Raw genomic sequence first — 14,612 nt, forward strand, 5'->3', positions numbered from 1 at the left:
CTATACGAATTGCATAATGGGTTGGTCCTGGGGTTAAAATGGGGGGAGGAAAAAATGGCAGGACCTCTTCGTGTGTGGGTTGCCACATGATTTCTCCATTTTTAGATCTCCACTGGCCATCCTCCAGTCTTGTCTCTTCCTCCTGCTCTTCTTCCTCCTTCTCCTTCTCCTCCTCCTCACATGAGCTGCAAAGCTCCTCGGTGCCTGGCAAAAATTCTTCTTCGCTGTCAGAAGTATCTCCACTGCTTGTGGAGAGTGCAAAACTGCAGCAACAGCCTCCTCTAAACTGAGTGCACGCTTCATTGTGTCTGTGCAGAAATGACCACTCAGACCAGGCTGCAAAGTATTCTCATAGACTTCAAAGGTGCACCTGAATAAACATGTTATACCATACATCCAATAAGAGAGAGGAGGCACACTCTAACATAAACGCACGCCTTTGATCTCTCTCTCTCTCCCCCCCCCCCCCCGCCCCTCCCTCTCTCTGTCTTTCTCTCTCACACACACACACACACACACACACACACACACACACGCACACACATGCACATACATACACACACAATACCATTTTGTGGTGGTTAGCTGTTTTATTGTCATGCATTTTACAAGGTAAGATAACCATGTCCTGCATTCAAAACCACTGAAAATGTCTATGGTGGTGCTGTGCCTAATATTGTGCTGGTGTATGCTGGGTAATGGCACAGCTAGCGACTGGGTGACTTTATTCACCCGCTTCGGCTGTTATCAGTCCATACAATGGGCGTTATTAGCACAAATCAGTCCCATAGATATGGACCATCTCCTGCTAGATTGTTCAGAAGGTTGTTATCATCCATCCAGATGGAAGATCACTAACAGGAGCGTGGGAAGACTCCAGAATCCACTCTGGCTGCAATCCGGTGGATACAGCAGTGTTTACAGGTAAGACCGTTTAAACGGACAGCATTTATAGAATGACTATTAAAAGTCAGCGAGTGTCAATAATGTTAATGTGGTTATGTTAGTAATATACCGAGTGCTAATATAACAGCTTTAAGATGCATTTGTAGATGTTATTAGGTGTTTTACCGTCTTTATGGTGCTAGCTTAAAGTTACGGTGTAAACGTTAGCTTATATTGGAGTAAAGCTGTTACTGTTTAAACGATGTTAGCACAGAAATATTAGCCTCTGTCATGACTGACGAAGTTACGAGTTAATAAGTTTCCAGTAAAGTGTTTAATCGCAGCCACAGACTGACAGCAAATATCTCGATTAGCTTCAGTGCATCTGTAATAAATATGTGCAAGTTTCAGTGCTTCGTTTAAACTTATACTGACCCAGGGTCAGTGTAAAATACAATCCTAGCTGTGTGAACAAAGCCTGGCTCCTTTAATCCTGCATGAAAAACCTCAGGATGCAGGCTATTATTACTCTTTCCTGCTGTCACACCTGTCACACCTGAGAGTCAGCTAGAAACGTACAGTGACGTGGACATCATGCAAAGACTGCCAGATTCTGTAATACTGCAAATGATCAGTGACTCAAGTTAACACTAAGCTTTAAACGGCACCTCCGTGTCTCTGTGTGCTGAACATTTAGGATTGAGTCAGGCTGCATCTGTGTTAATCCTGTGACAGACTGGTGACCTGTCCAGGTGTGCTCTACCTATGACTACTGGGACAGGCTCTAGCTCCTGTAATAGAAATTTTATGTTATTCTCATTTAAAGCATTTAAGTGCTTAATATGCTTAGTTGTGACACTGTTATAGACTGTTCAATGAAAGTTTCTAAAACTAGATGAACTTACTTCAGCAGTTTGAGAAAACAACTCCCTTTACAGGTGCTGATAACGGCAAGGGCACAAAACAGCATAACCATTGATCCGTTAGGTTTCATAGCGAGACACATGAAGTGGCAGAGCTGACATGACTGAACTGTGATGTTTGATGTGTGTTTGCTCTCCTGTGCGCAGTAATAAATAGCTTGATCACAGCTCTTTCTGTGTTGCAGACTTTATTTTAAAAATTCCACGACACCCCCCACCCTCCCACTGTGAACCTGAATTGAATATTCAGAAGACATTTGTTTAAATAGTTCTAGAAATCTGAGCTGTTGGTGTGTCCTTGGATTGTGTGGTAATAATATTAGAGCCTGCAATCTTTCTTACTGAATCTCTACTATGAGTCATGTTACCTGAGATTAATTCTATGTTTACCTGTCAGCCTGGACGAATGTGCTGTGTGAAGGAAGTTAAATTAAATCAGATCTGAACATTTAAGGAACCTGTTCATATTTAATTGAAATATGAACCAGTGATTTTTTGATTGCTGATTCCAAGAGAGTCTTTGTGGAAATCCTCTTTGGCTTTTTGTTATTTTAATTCTCTTTTCTGTTTTCCAGAACAGTTCTCCACAGTCACTGTCCATATGGGCCAGTGGGACCAAGAAGCACTCTGCTAATGTGTGGACTCTGACCAGCAAGATCCAGCAAGACCCAGACAGCGTTTTCTATCTCCCAGCTGGAGTTTTTTGTTTGTCTGTGACTGGAGAGTCAGATTTTTGTTGAGCTTCACACTTGCAGAGGTAAGTCAGTTTGCAGAGATCCCTCCCACCCTGGCTTTTATGTGCTAGATTTCTTATCTGAAACAGTAATATTTAAGTGACTGCTGCTTATACCACAGGTTAATACACTCTACTGATCCCTGATAGGAGAATCATCAATTTTGCCAGCAAAGAAGCCTGGTGGATGTTTGTTTACAGTCTGATGGTGGGACATCATGCTCTGCATCTTTAAAGTTTGTCTCTTGATTATTATTCATACCCAGTAATGTGAAGTATGCTCATATCTACTATAACTGAACCAACCTGGTGCTCTTCATTTATGGAGGCTGTTGAGTCTGAATGTTGGATGTTGTGTATCTCGTGTTCTCTGGGCTTTGTTGTCCTCAGTCTTTTTGCAGGATCAGAAAACAAAACCAGGAGGCGCGTAAATGTTTCTTCTCCATGATGTTTCTTCAAATGTTTCTTCTGGATGATGATATGACCGTGACACGGGATGCCACCTTTGGTCTTGTGATGAAGCAAAGCTCAGGAAGAAGTGTGATTAAATGGTACCCACATGTGTGCTGCTGAGAAGGATGTACAGGGGCACCTGCAGCCAAATCCAAGCTTCAGCTTAGTTGTAGTTGCAGAACGTTATAGACTGAGACATCTAAGGCATCAAATGTTTGATTAAACGGATGAAAAAGAGAAGTTTTTTTCCTATAATTATCACTTCTTAAAATCTGTAGCAACTTCAAGTTTTTCAGCATGCTGAGCATGCTCAGAATGTGACAATATATTTTTGTTCAATATTTAATTTATTTCAGTTGCAATTGTTAAATGAAAAAAATATATATATATTCTTATAATTTAGCAAACGAATTTATTAAAAAAAAAAGATATACATATATCTGTATTAGTTTTAATCAATTAATTTGACACCTGTATTGAAAATACCATATTGTATTCATACAGAATCAGTTTGGTATCATTGTTTGTCTGTTCACTGATTGTTGAAGCTAAGAGCTAGTTTTATCTGTTTAGATCTAAAGTATCCAAAGTTGAGCTCTAATGTTTCTTCACCCCTGTGTGTGTGATATGTGATTTCCTACATGCTGGCAGAGCAGCAGTTTGTGCTCACAGATGGTGACGGTGTGGAGAGACGGTGGTGTTTCCTCAGAAGCACCAGCTGAGTCACAAGGGACACCAGTCCATCTCACCACCTTGACTTGCTGACTGATGCTCGTCTACACTGCACAGAGGAAATCAACTGACCGAGGTTTGTCCAGTGACGTGTTATGAAATGTATATTTGTTTTATGCTTACAGATATGTTTTTCTTGACAGAGGCTCTGCAGAGGTTAGACAAAGCAGAGAAAACATGTGCTTTACATTTTACTGTGATTTATTGAGATATTTGTTGCCTGATGTTCAGCAGGAATGGAGAAATAGAATCAAAGGGAGATGTTTTTGATGTTTTTGTAATGATGTAAGTAAATCTTCAATATTATTTATTTGCTTGGTTATATTAGGAGTGTTTCTGAGTGAGGGGGAGAGGAGTCATCATCCAGGTAAAGTGACGTGGATCAGTGGATACACTTGTCTCCCCTTTAAAGGAGACGATCCAAGTCATCCTTAAATGTTAGTGCTTTCAAATACACAAACATTTTTAAAGGACAGAAATGAACATCCAACTTTGAGTGTAATACAAAATAAATCTTTGCATCTGTGTTTTCAAACTCTCAGATGGGCAGGATATCAGTCTTGGACTGTCTAACCTGCCGGAGCAGCACTGAATGACCACCGCACGTGAGCATGTTCCTGCAACATTCAGCATCTGATCTGTCATCTGTGTGCTTCTGCTTTTGGTAAGTACAGCTACAGTACCTCTAAACACATGCCATCCATTTCTTTTCTTTCTTTTTTCCTGCCTGTCCCGTTTGGTTCTTTTGCCATCAGAATTATTGTCTAAAGGCGAAGAAAGATGCCCAACGGATTTACTTTACCAAATTGACCATCCCAGCCTTGCCGTAATGGTCTATTTGATATACCTTTTATTGTTTATTTTATTTATTTTTTACTTTCACTTGCTAGATACGGGACAGACTTGAATGAGGAAAAGAAAAGGGAGAAAGGAAGAGGGGGAAAAACAGCAGAGAAGAGGGACGGGAATAAAGAGCAAAAAAACAAAAAACAACTAAATAAGCAGACAAAAAAAAATACATACAATACAATAACCTAGATCACCTGTTGAGAAAGAAAAAAGAAAAACAGCAGAAGAAAAGGAGAGCAATACAATAAACAACATCACGATGATATATGTGAATATAACAGTAAATACTAAATATTAAACATTATTGTGCAGCACATAATATCGACAGCGCACAGTGTACTTTGAGGTAGGAGCCAAAAAGGGTGTAGTTTGTGTGTGTGAGCACCCGTGTGTACACCTGTGAGCATGGACGTGCTTTTTAAAAGGTTCCTTCATGTAATGATCTGCTAGAGCAGGGGTGTCAAACTCAAATACACAGTGGGCCAAAATTCAAAACTGGAACAAAGTCGCAGGCTAACATTAATATAAAAAAAAAAATCTTCCTCCATTCATGAGAATGAATCTTTTCTTATAGACTCAAACAAGTTTTGCTGAAAAACTGAATATGGAACAAGCAAAGCTTAATACTAAACTATATATATTAGCTATTAGAGGTCAGCTCTAATAGTAATTTGGTATGGCTTCGCGGGCCAAATGTAATTAGGCTGCGGGCCAGAGTTTGACACCTATGTGCTAGAGGGTGTGGGGGGCCACAGCCCCGTCCACCAGGGCATGAAGCAGGTATGGAGGAGATCAAAACTGCAGACATCCAGAGGCCCCCAGAACACAAGAGACCAAGGAAGACCAACAGAGGGGCAGCTGCGCCACTTCTGCCATCCATTTCTAACGGCCTGGTTACTCCCTGTCAGTTACTTTAGAAACCATATGGTCACCTGACCTAACACTATTTCTTCTTCTTCCCCTTAATGTTGAAGTGTCAAATGTCAAACAGCTGGAGAGGAAACTACACCAGTGTACTGGGATGTTTCAGCAACATGTGCCAGATGCTGTTCCTTCATGGTGACAGCACCAGAGACAGCCCCACCCACCTCAGGACCTCGCCATTGATCATGATGATTATAATGATGACAGTGAGCGGAACTAAGACTGTTAAAATCCACGACCATAATGTTTAGATGCTTTCTAATGTAATGCAATGTAATGAATACTGAGTTTTTGTCTCTCTTTTTTTTTTCTCATTTGTTACTAACAAAGTTCACCAAACTCACACAGTTTACATTCTGTATGTTTCCATCAAGGTTTATTTTCGTAGAAATCATTGTTTTTCTCCTTTTCTCTTTTTCTCTTTTGTAATTGATGATAATTCAGTGAATATACTGCGCTTCTTCCTTTTATTGTGTCTCACATTGCTTTAAGTTTTTCAGTGTCCAGTTATTTTTTTACTGCTGTTTGAATTCTCTGTATGTTTGACCCTGTAGACTGTTTGATGGACTGCTTGTCTTCCTGTTTGTAACCGCCGCCTGTTTTTGACTAAAGATTTGGATTTCTGACTTTAACACAGCCTCTGCATGTCCTCCCTTTGTGTCCTCTTCCTCTGTGAATGTGTTGCATGTGAGATTCATTTTATTAACAGCTTTCCCACAGTGAGTTGCATCAGCATTCATTCACAGCACATTTCAGAAGGATTCAGATTAATAGAGTGATCTTATAGTCAGAATTATCCTGACAGAGTGCCACTGTAAATTATCTTTCATCAAGTAAATTTTAAAGTTCAGTATTTCAAAGCAGGAGTTATGAAGAATCATACTGGCATTAGGACTAATAATATGTACTTACAAAGTCAAAGTTTTTTAATTATGCTAGAATATTGGAAGACAATCAACTTTTAGTGTTTTCCGCATATTAATTATTCTGAAATAGAGACGGTGACCCTAACTGTACAGAAGCACAACAACTGACAATCTAACAGACATCATTGGCCTGAGCCGTCATGCACAGTGAGTCTGATCCTTTGCTGTGAGACAGGGCCGGCCCGTGGCATAGGCCGTATAGGCAAATGCTAAGGGCGCCGTCCATCAGGGGGCGCCACGCCAGTGCCACAAATGTTGAAAAAAAAAAAAAAAGTTGGTACTATTATTTCTAAATACAAAAAATAATCCCACGTTAATTAAAATGCAATGTAAAGCTTATTTAATAGAAATATTATTTGTTACAACATTACGCCCCCCCCCCCCCCCCCCCCCCCCCCCCTCCCCGCACGGTGCGCCCCCTCCCTTCCCGTATCATGGTTCCTTTTGGACGTCACCACATCAAAAAGTCAACACAAGATGTCAAAACGGCCAAAACTGTCAGGTGCCCAGGGAAGAAAAAAGAGAAAAGAAGAGGAGGAGAAACGAGAAAAAGACAGAGGTAGGTAACGTTAGCCTACATGAAATTATTTGTCTGAATGTGATAGTAACCTAAATTTTTAGCATTAAGCTAATGTTACATGATTCGCTAATTGCTAATCAATAAATAGCTAGTTAACTGTTTTAACGTCAGTTAATATTGTGGAGGGGGCTAAATTGTTATGGAAAATAATAATGTAACGTTAGGTAATTACAGTACTCCCACCTTTCCCACCATTCCTCATTTGTATTCATCTTTTAAGCAGGTGTTTTTTGTTTACATTGTTATTGCCTTCTGGTTAGCTAACGTTTACCCTGCAGGTAATAGTCACTTTTCCACCCCTGTATATATTATAGTTGTAAGCCTAGTTGTTAAAGTGCACATCATTAATGTTAATTAAGCAATATCACATGAGAGGGAATGCTGTTTTTTAATATGAGCACTGCTGTGATTCGGTCAAAGATAATCATAGCGTTCTCACTCCCGAGGCGTAACATGTCGACGTTTTGTCACGTCCCGCGGCGTTCCTGAGGAACGCGAAAGGAGACCTTCGGCGTTCTTATGGTACGCGGCGGGTTATTGCTGGAATCCAGTGCAATGACGCTCCCGCGGTAGTAGACGTTCCAGCCCTGTATTCCAGCCCTAAACCTAACCTTATCCCTAGCCCTGACCATAACCGTATTCCTGACCTTAACCAGGACTTTAATGATGTTAAATAGTGTGTTTCTAAGCGATTTGAAGAAAAAGAGCGAACATGTGTAGGTTCAGTCCAGACGGTTCTCATATTTCCTCTTTTTCCGAGGTCGTCATTTAGGAACGTGGTGGGTAGCCGAAAACATAATATGGTGACGATTTGTCACCTAGCGTAAAATGTTACGCTTTGGGAGTGAGAACGGGTTGTCATAACATAACATTCTCATATGATATTATACTGTTACTTTGCATTCTGCTATTCAGCATTTCACTGTAATGATGACAATAAATTGAATCTAATCTAATTTGCATATCAGTTAACATCATACATATATCTCTTTGGTTTTTCATTTATATTATATAATTTCATTTTATTCCTGGAATCATATGTTTTTATTATTAGACTTTAATACTCAGTGGTGTCACATACTCCTCTCTTCAGATGCACTGTTGAAGTTTCTAAATCCCACCCCTGGGCCATCTACCACATCTACTGCTGCTGCCTCCACTTCAGCAGCACAACCCACCAGTGATGCAGCTTTAGCAGCACAACCCAGCCATGATGCAGCAGCATCAAGCGGTCTTCCTGTTGCCTCCACCTCAGCAGCACAACCCACCAGTTTTGCAGCAGCAGCAGCATCAAGCGGTGTTATTGTATTTCATATATTCATTTTTTAATTTTTTGTATTCATTTATTTATTCATATATTTTTTTTATCTTGTTAATTATTCTGATTGTGAATTTGCTTTCTTTAAGTAAAAAAAAAGGTCAAAGACAAAGCTATTCGGTTTCTTGTGAGTACATACACTACACTGCCGATGTAGGGGGGCGCCACCTAAAATCTTGCCTAGGGCGCCAGATTGGTTAGGGCCGGGCCTGCTGTGAGAGTATGACAAGCATGTTTCTGGTCAGTTTGGAACAAATAATATCACAATGTTGATCTTTTTTTCAATATTCCTTCTCTTTTACAACATAAACTGTGATCAAAGCTACTTATGTTCACAGCATGTAATAATACTGACAGTCCAGGGCATTGTGGTCTGTTGAGCTAGGGTTAGGGTTAGCAATTCAGACATATGTAATAAATATTAAACGTCTCTGACGTGGGCCACTGTCCGCAGTGTTGGGAAATCCATACCAGGCTGGAATGAGTCAAGGTAGGTGAGCATCCACGAGAAGACACAGCAGATGCATCCTACTAATACTGACAGGACCAGGAGACTCCAGAAACCGAGCATCTTCTCTTCAGTGCCATCCTCTCCTGTCACCCTCTCTGCCCGCAGCTCTTTGAGTATGGGGTGGAGAAGGGCGCAGAGAAACCCTTATTACTAATTCGTATTATAATTCAATTTTCATGAAATATTCATATTCAGCATTGGTCCTTTTATATTATAACCACGGATCCACCCAGGCTCATGGTGGGGCAAGGCTCTGTCCTGGGATGCTTGAGTGAAAGGTAATGTACACCCTGATGAGGTATCCAGTCTGTCAGAATTATTTTCAATATTTGGTTCAAAAACATGAGTGACAACAAAAATCCAACTAGGATTCTTGCATATGATGAATGAAGTCTGACTTTGACTGTATTGTCCAGCTGATCCATCAAACCCCCAGCAGGTGAACCTTATTCATGACATAACACGGCAACAATCTAAAAAATTAAACAGCAACAGTCTAAATATAAAGTGCATTCTAAACTCCTCTTCAATAAATTATATGCAAAGAGTCATTCAGGTGTGTAAAACGTGAACTACAAAACCCAGAGTCTTCATCATTAAATCTCTGGTTGCTTCATTTTTCTATACTATATCAGATACTTTAAAGGTTAGGTTAGGTAAAGTTACACTGTCATTGTGAGGCAAAGTGTTTTGTGTGTGTGTGTGTGTGTGTGTGTGTGTGTGTGTGTGTGTGTGTGTGTGTGTGTGTGCGTGTGTGTGTGTGTGTGTGTGTCATGAACGGCTATAAAAGGCCTATAATTAAAGAACAAAGCGGGGTTTGAGTTCGAGTTGCGGCAGAATGTCACTACTTGTAAATGGAACGCAGCCTTCCTACGGCGGACAGCTAATAACAGGAATCGGATGAGGTCCAGCCAAGTCCACAGCAACCACCATAGCAACCGCCTAGCATGACCTTAAAAACATATTCTGTCTTCATAACTATCAAACACGTGAAATGATTTTCAAAGTGTGAAAGTGTTACAGCTGCAGAGAGCTATGGCGGTATCTATGGAAGCTGTTTACATAGCTAATAATATACGATGTAACTATGGAGACAGTCAGTCACGTGAGCTAGCGGTGCATGTTTACTACAGTGAATAAGGTGATTGTGTGCACCGCGTCCACACGCTGCAGGGGGTAAAGACATTACTTCAATATTGTTTTATATTGTGATATATATTTGCCTTCTGTTGACCATCACCTCAGGTTCACCATTACAGTTTCAGCATACAAATGCACACTGTCTAAACACATTCAAAAACTCATGTCTCAGAAATAAGCACAGCTGTTCATGTTTGTCATTATAGTTTTATTTGTAAGAAAATTATGAACTTCATATTGTTTATCAAATAAAAGAACATTTCACAACTCTGAGTCAACAGAAACAGGTAACAGAAATGTCTCTAATGTGTACAGTGTAGTGTAAGCATTAAAAGATTTTAAAGGAAACACTAATATTTATGTGAAACTAATTGTAATAAAAAATGAGCAGGTGCTTTATAGATTTAAAAAAAAGAATCTGAAAACAACACTTTTTGGTCTAAGTGATCAAAGTAGAAAACAGAACTGATATTACATTCATATGAAGTTGTACAAAAACGCTTTATTTCACCAGTTAGTGCGTTTCTCGCTATTACATGCATTTGAATGGAGTTCTCGCACGAAACAAAGTATAGGTTTTCATTATGTGAATAACTTGAAAATCCTAGCTCAAACAGCTGCAAAACCTGTTTTCCCAGCACGGAGACCTTGAGTTCTATAAGATAAAGCTATAAACATGTGTATCCGAGTCTTCTATCAAAAGAACACGGGGACCTTGAGTTCTATAAGATAAAGCCATAAACATGTGTATCCGAGTCTTCTATCAAAAGTTACAGCTATTTATATGAAGTTGTACAAAAACGCTTTCTTTCACCAAGACAGTGCGTTTCTCACTGTTACATGCATTTGAATGGGGAACTCGACCGAAACAAAGTATAAGTTTTCATTATGTGAATAACTTGGAAATCTTAGCTCAAACAGCTGCAAAACCTGTTTTCCCAGCACGGGAACCTTGAGTTCTATAAGATAAAGCCATAAACATGTGTATCCGAGTCTTCTATCAAAAGTTACAGCTATTTATATGAAGTTGTACAAAAACGCTTTCTTTCGTCAAGACAGTGCGTTTCTGGCTATTACATGCATTTCGATGGGGAACTCGCCCGAAACAAAGTATAGGTTTTCATTATGTGAATAACTTGAAAATCTTAGCTCAAACAGCTGCAAAACCTGTTTGCCCAGCACGGCGATATTGAATTCTATAAGATAAAGCCATGAATACGTATATCTGAAACTTCTATCATAAGTTACACCTATCTATACGAAGTTGTGCAAAAACGCTTTATTTCGCCAAGACAGTGCGTTTCTCGCTATTACATGCATTTGAATGGGGAACTCGCACGAAACAAAGTATAGGTATTCATTTTGTGAATAACTTGAAAATCTTAGCTCAAACAGCTGCAAAACCTGTTTGCCCAGCACGGGGATATTGAATTCTATAAGATAAAGCCATAAATATGTATTTCTGAGTCTTCTATCAAAAGTTACAGCTGTCTTTATGAAGACCATTAAAACGCTTTATTTCACCAGTTAATGCGTTTCTCGCTATTACATGCATTTGAATGGAGTTCTCGCACGAAACAAAGTATAGGTTTTCATTATGTGAATAACTTGAAAATCTTAGCTCAAACAGCTGCAAAACCTGTTTGCCCAGCACGGGGATATTGAATTCTATAAGATAAAGCCATAAATATGTATTTCTGAGTCTTCTATCAAAAGTTACAGCTGTCTTTATGAAGACCATTAAAAACGCTTTATTTCACCAGTTAGTGCGTCTCGCTATTACATGCATTTGAATGGAGTTCTCGCACGAAACAAAGTATAGGTTTTCATTATGTGAATAACTTGAAAATCTTAGCTCAAACAGCTGCAAAACCTGTTTGCCCAGCACGGGGATATCGAATTTTATAAGATAAAGCCATAAATATGTATTTCTGAGTCTTCTACCAAAAGTTACAGCTGTCTTTATGAAGACCATGAAAAACGCTTTATTTCACCACGTTAGTGCGTTTCTCGCTATTACATGCATTTGAATGGCGTTCTCGCCCGACACAAAGTATAGGTTTTCATTATGTGAATAACTTGAAAATCTTAGCTCAAACAGCTGCAAAACCTGTTTGCCCAGCACGGGGATATTGAATTCTGTAAGATAAAGCCATAAATATGTATTTCTGACTCGTCTATCAAAAGTTACACCTGTCTTTATGAAGACCATTAAAAACGCTTTCTTTTGTCAAGACAGTGCGTTTCTGACGATTACATGCATTTGAATGAGGAACTCGCACGAAACAAAGTATAGGTTTTCATTTTGTGAATAACTTGAAAATCTTAGCTCAAACAGCTGCAAAACCTGTTTGCCCAGCACGGGGATATTGAATTCTATAAGATAAAGCCATAAATATGTATTTCTGAGTCTTCTATCAAAAGTTACAGCTGTCTTTATGAAGACCATTAAAAACGCGTGATCAAGTGATCAAGATGGCGCCGAGTATGGCAGCCTCGTCGCGAGCTCCCCCAAGCAACGGCTTTCTTCTGTGTTTAATTTTACTTTTCCTTTATTTTTTCACGAGCAGCACTTGTCTCCTTGTGTACAACCGACAAACCTTACTGGACATAAAAGACGGTCTTTCTTATAACTTTCCGGAGTTCAAGTTTTGCAACACGGACGCTCCGTTTGCAGACCCCCCATTCATCTCACCTGAGACGCCTTTGTTCTCTGGCCCTGGAGGCCGCAAACGCCGACGCAGAGGGAGAAGATCTGGCGTTCTGGTTCGACTGAGACGGCGCACTTACAGACCACCGTTACCCAGTTTATTACTGGCTAATATGCAGTCTCTGGAGAACAAGCTGTGCGAGCTTCGGGCACGGATCTCATTCCAGCGAGAGATGCGGGACTGCTGCGTGATCTGCCTCACAGAAACCTGGCTATCGGACAAAGTACCGGACTCCGCAATACAACTGCCGGGGTTCTCTGTGCACCGCGCGGACAGGTCACAGGATCTTACTGGGAAAAGCAGAGGCGGTGGTGTGTGTTTCATGATCAACAACAGCTGGTGTGATTATGCGAACGTGCACCCGGTCAAATCCTTCTGCTCACCCGACCTGGAGTACCTGATGATTAAGTGCCGGCCATTCTGGCTACCGAGGGAATTTACAGCAGTGATTATTACGGCTGTTTACATTCCCCCACAAGCCGACACTGACCGTGCACTCAGGGAACTGTACAGCGCGATCAGCAGCGAGGAAACCGCACACCCAGAGGCAGCGTTTATCACAGCCGGAGACTTTAATAAGGGAAACCTGAAGAAAGTCTCACCAAAACTCCATCAACACATCCTTTTCAACACACGTGGAAACCGGCAACTCGACCACTGTTACACCTCTTTCCGGGATGCGTACAAAGCCCTCCCCCGCGCCCCATTCGGCCAATCAGATCACTGCTCCATCCTGCTCCTGCCCGCCTACAGGCAGAAGCTGAAACAGGAAGCTCCAACCCGGAGGGCGGTGCACTGTTGGACGGACCAATCGGAGTCTGCGCTGCGGGACTGTTTTGATCACGCGGACTGGGAAATGTTTCACGTGGCCGCCAGAGACGTTGATGAATACACAGACTCAGTCTGTGGATTTATCAGGAAATGCGTGGAAGATGTCGTCCCATCCAGAACAGTCAAATCCTTCCCAAATCAAAAACCCTGGATTAACGGAGATGTTCGCGCGGCACTGGCGGCACGGAGCACCGCCTTTGCCTCCGCGAACACATCGGACTACAAACACGCACATTACCAACTCCGGAAGACGATCAAAGCAGCCAAACGTGAGTACAGGGACAGGGTGGAACAACAGTTTGACAACCCTCGGAGTATGTGGCAGGGACTAAACACGATCACAGACTTTAGAGGGAAAACCAGCACACCGCAGACCACGGCCTCTCTGTGTGAGGATGTAAACGTATTCTACGCTAGATTCGACACAGCGAACACCATGAGACCGGACAATGTGCGCACCGCGGATGACGTCAGTGCGCACACTGTGTCTGAGGAGGATGTGCGGAAGTGCTTCAGGAAGGTGAACGCACGCAAAGCTACTGGTCCGGACGGGATTCCCGGCCGCGTCCTCAGGTCATGCGCGGCTCAGCTGGCTGGAGTGTTCACGCACATCTTCAACCTTTCCCTCTCTCTGTCTGTAGTCCCAGCCTGCTTCAAAATGGCCACCATCGTCCCTGTACCCAAATCCTCCACCATCTCCTCATTGAACGACTGGCGACCTGTAGCCCTGACCCCCATCGTAAGCAAATGCTTCGAGAAGCTGGTCAGGGACTTCATCTGCTCTGCACTACCCGACTCACTGGACCCTCTACAGTTTGCATACCGCCACAACAGGTCCACTGATGATGCCATAGCCCTGACACTACACACTGCCCTGTCACACCTGGAGAAGAGAGACACGTATGTGAGGATGCTGTTTGTAGATTACAGCTCAGCATTCAATACCATCGTTCCCTCGAAGCTGGACAGGAAACTGCAGGATCTAGGACTGAGCAGCTCCCTCTGCAGCTGGATCCTTAGCTTCCTGTCTGACAGACGCCAGGTGGTCAGACTGGGCAGCATCACCTCATCCCCCATCACACTGAACACTGGTGCT

At 41.6% G+C, this 14,612-nt stretch overlaps 1 long non-coding RNA gene across 5 annotated transcripts; it reads left to right on the top strand.

Annotated features, from left to right (window-relative positions):
* Window positions 1-507: 507 nt before the first annotated feature.
* Window positions 508-6,120, top strand: LOC143413701 (uncharacterized). Of its 5 annotated transcripts, XR_013094312.1 has the most exons (8): window positions 508-612; window positions 844-924; window positions 2,384-2,565; window positions 2,692-3,092; window positions 3,646-3,802; window positions 4,055-4,163; window positions 4,269-4,390; window positions 5,550-6,120. It is a non-coding gene; the product is annotated as an uncharacterized LOC143413701 (long non-coding RNA). The 5 variants fall into 5 exon arrangements; XR_013094311.1 differs by lacking the exon at window positions 508-612 and having other exon boundaries at window positions 680-924; window positions 2,664-3,092; XR_013094309.1 differs by lacking the exon at window positions 508-612 and having other exon boundaries at window positions 681-924.
* Window positions 6,121-14,612: the final 8,492 nt, after the last annotated feature.

Source organism: Maylandia zebra, linkage group LG18 (genome assembly GCF_041146795.1).
Source record: "Maylandia zebra isolate NMK-2024a linkage group LG18, Mzebra_GT3a, whole genome shotgun sequence".
NCBI classification, from domain to species: Eukaryota; Metazoa; Chordata; class Actinopteri; order Cichliformes; family Cichlidae; genus Maylandia; species Maylandia zebra.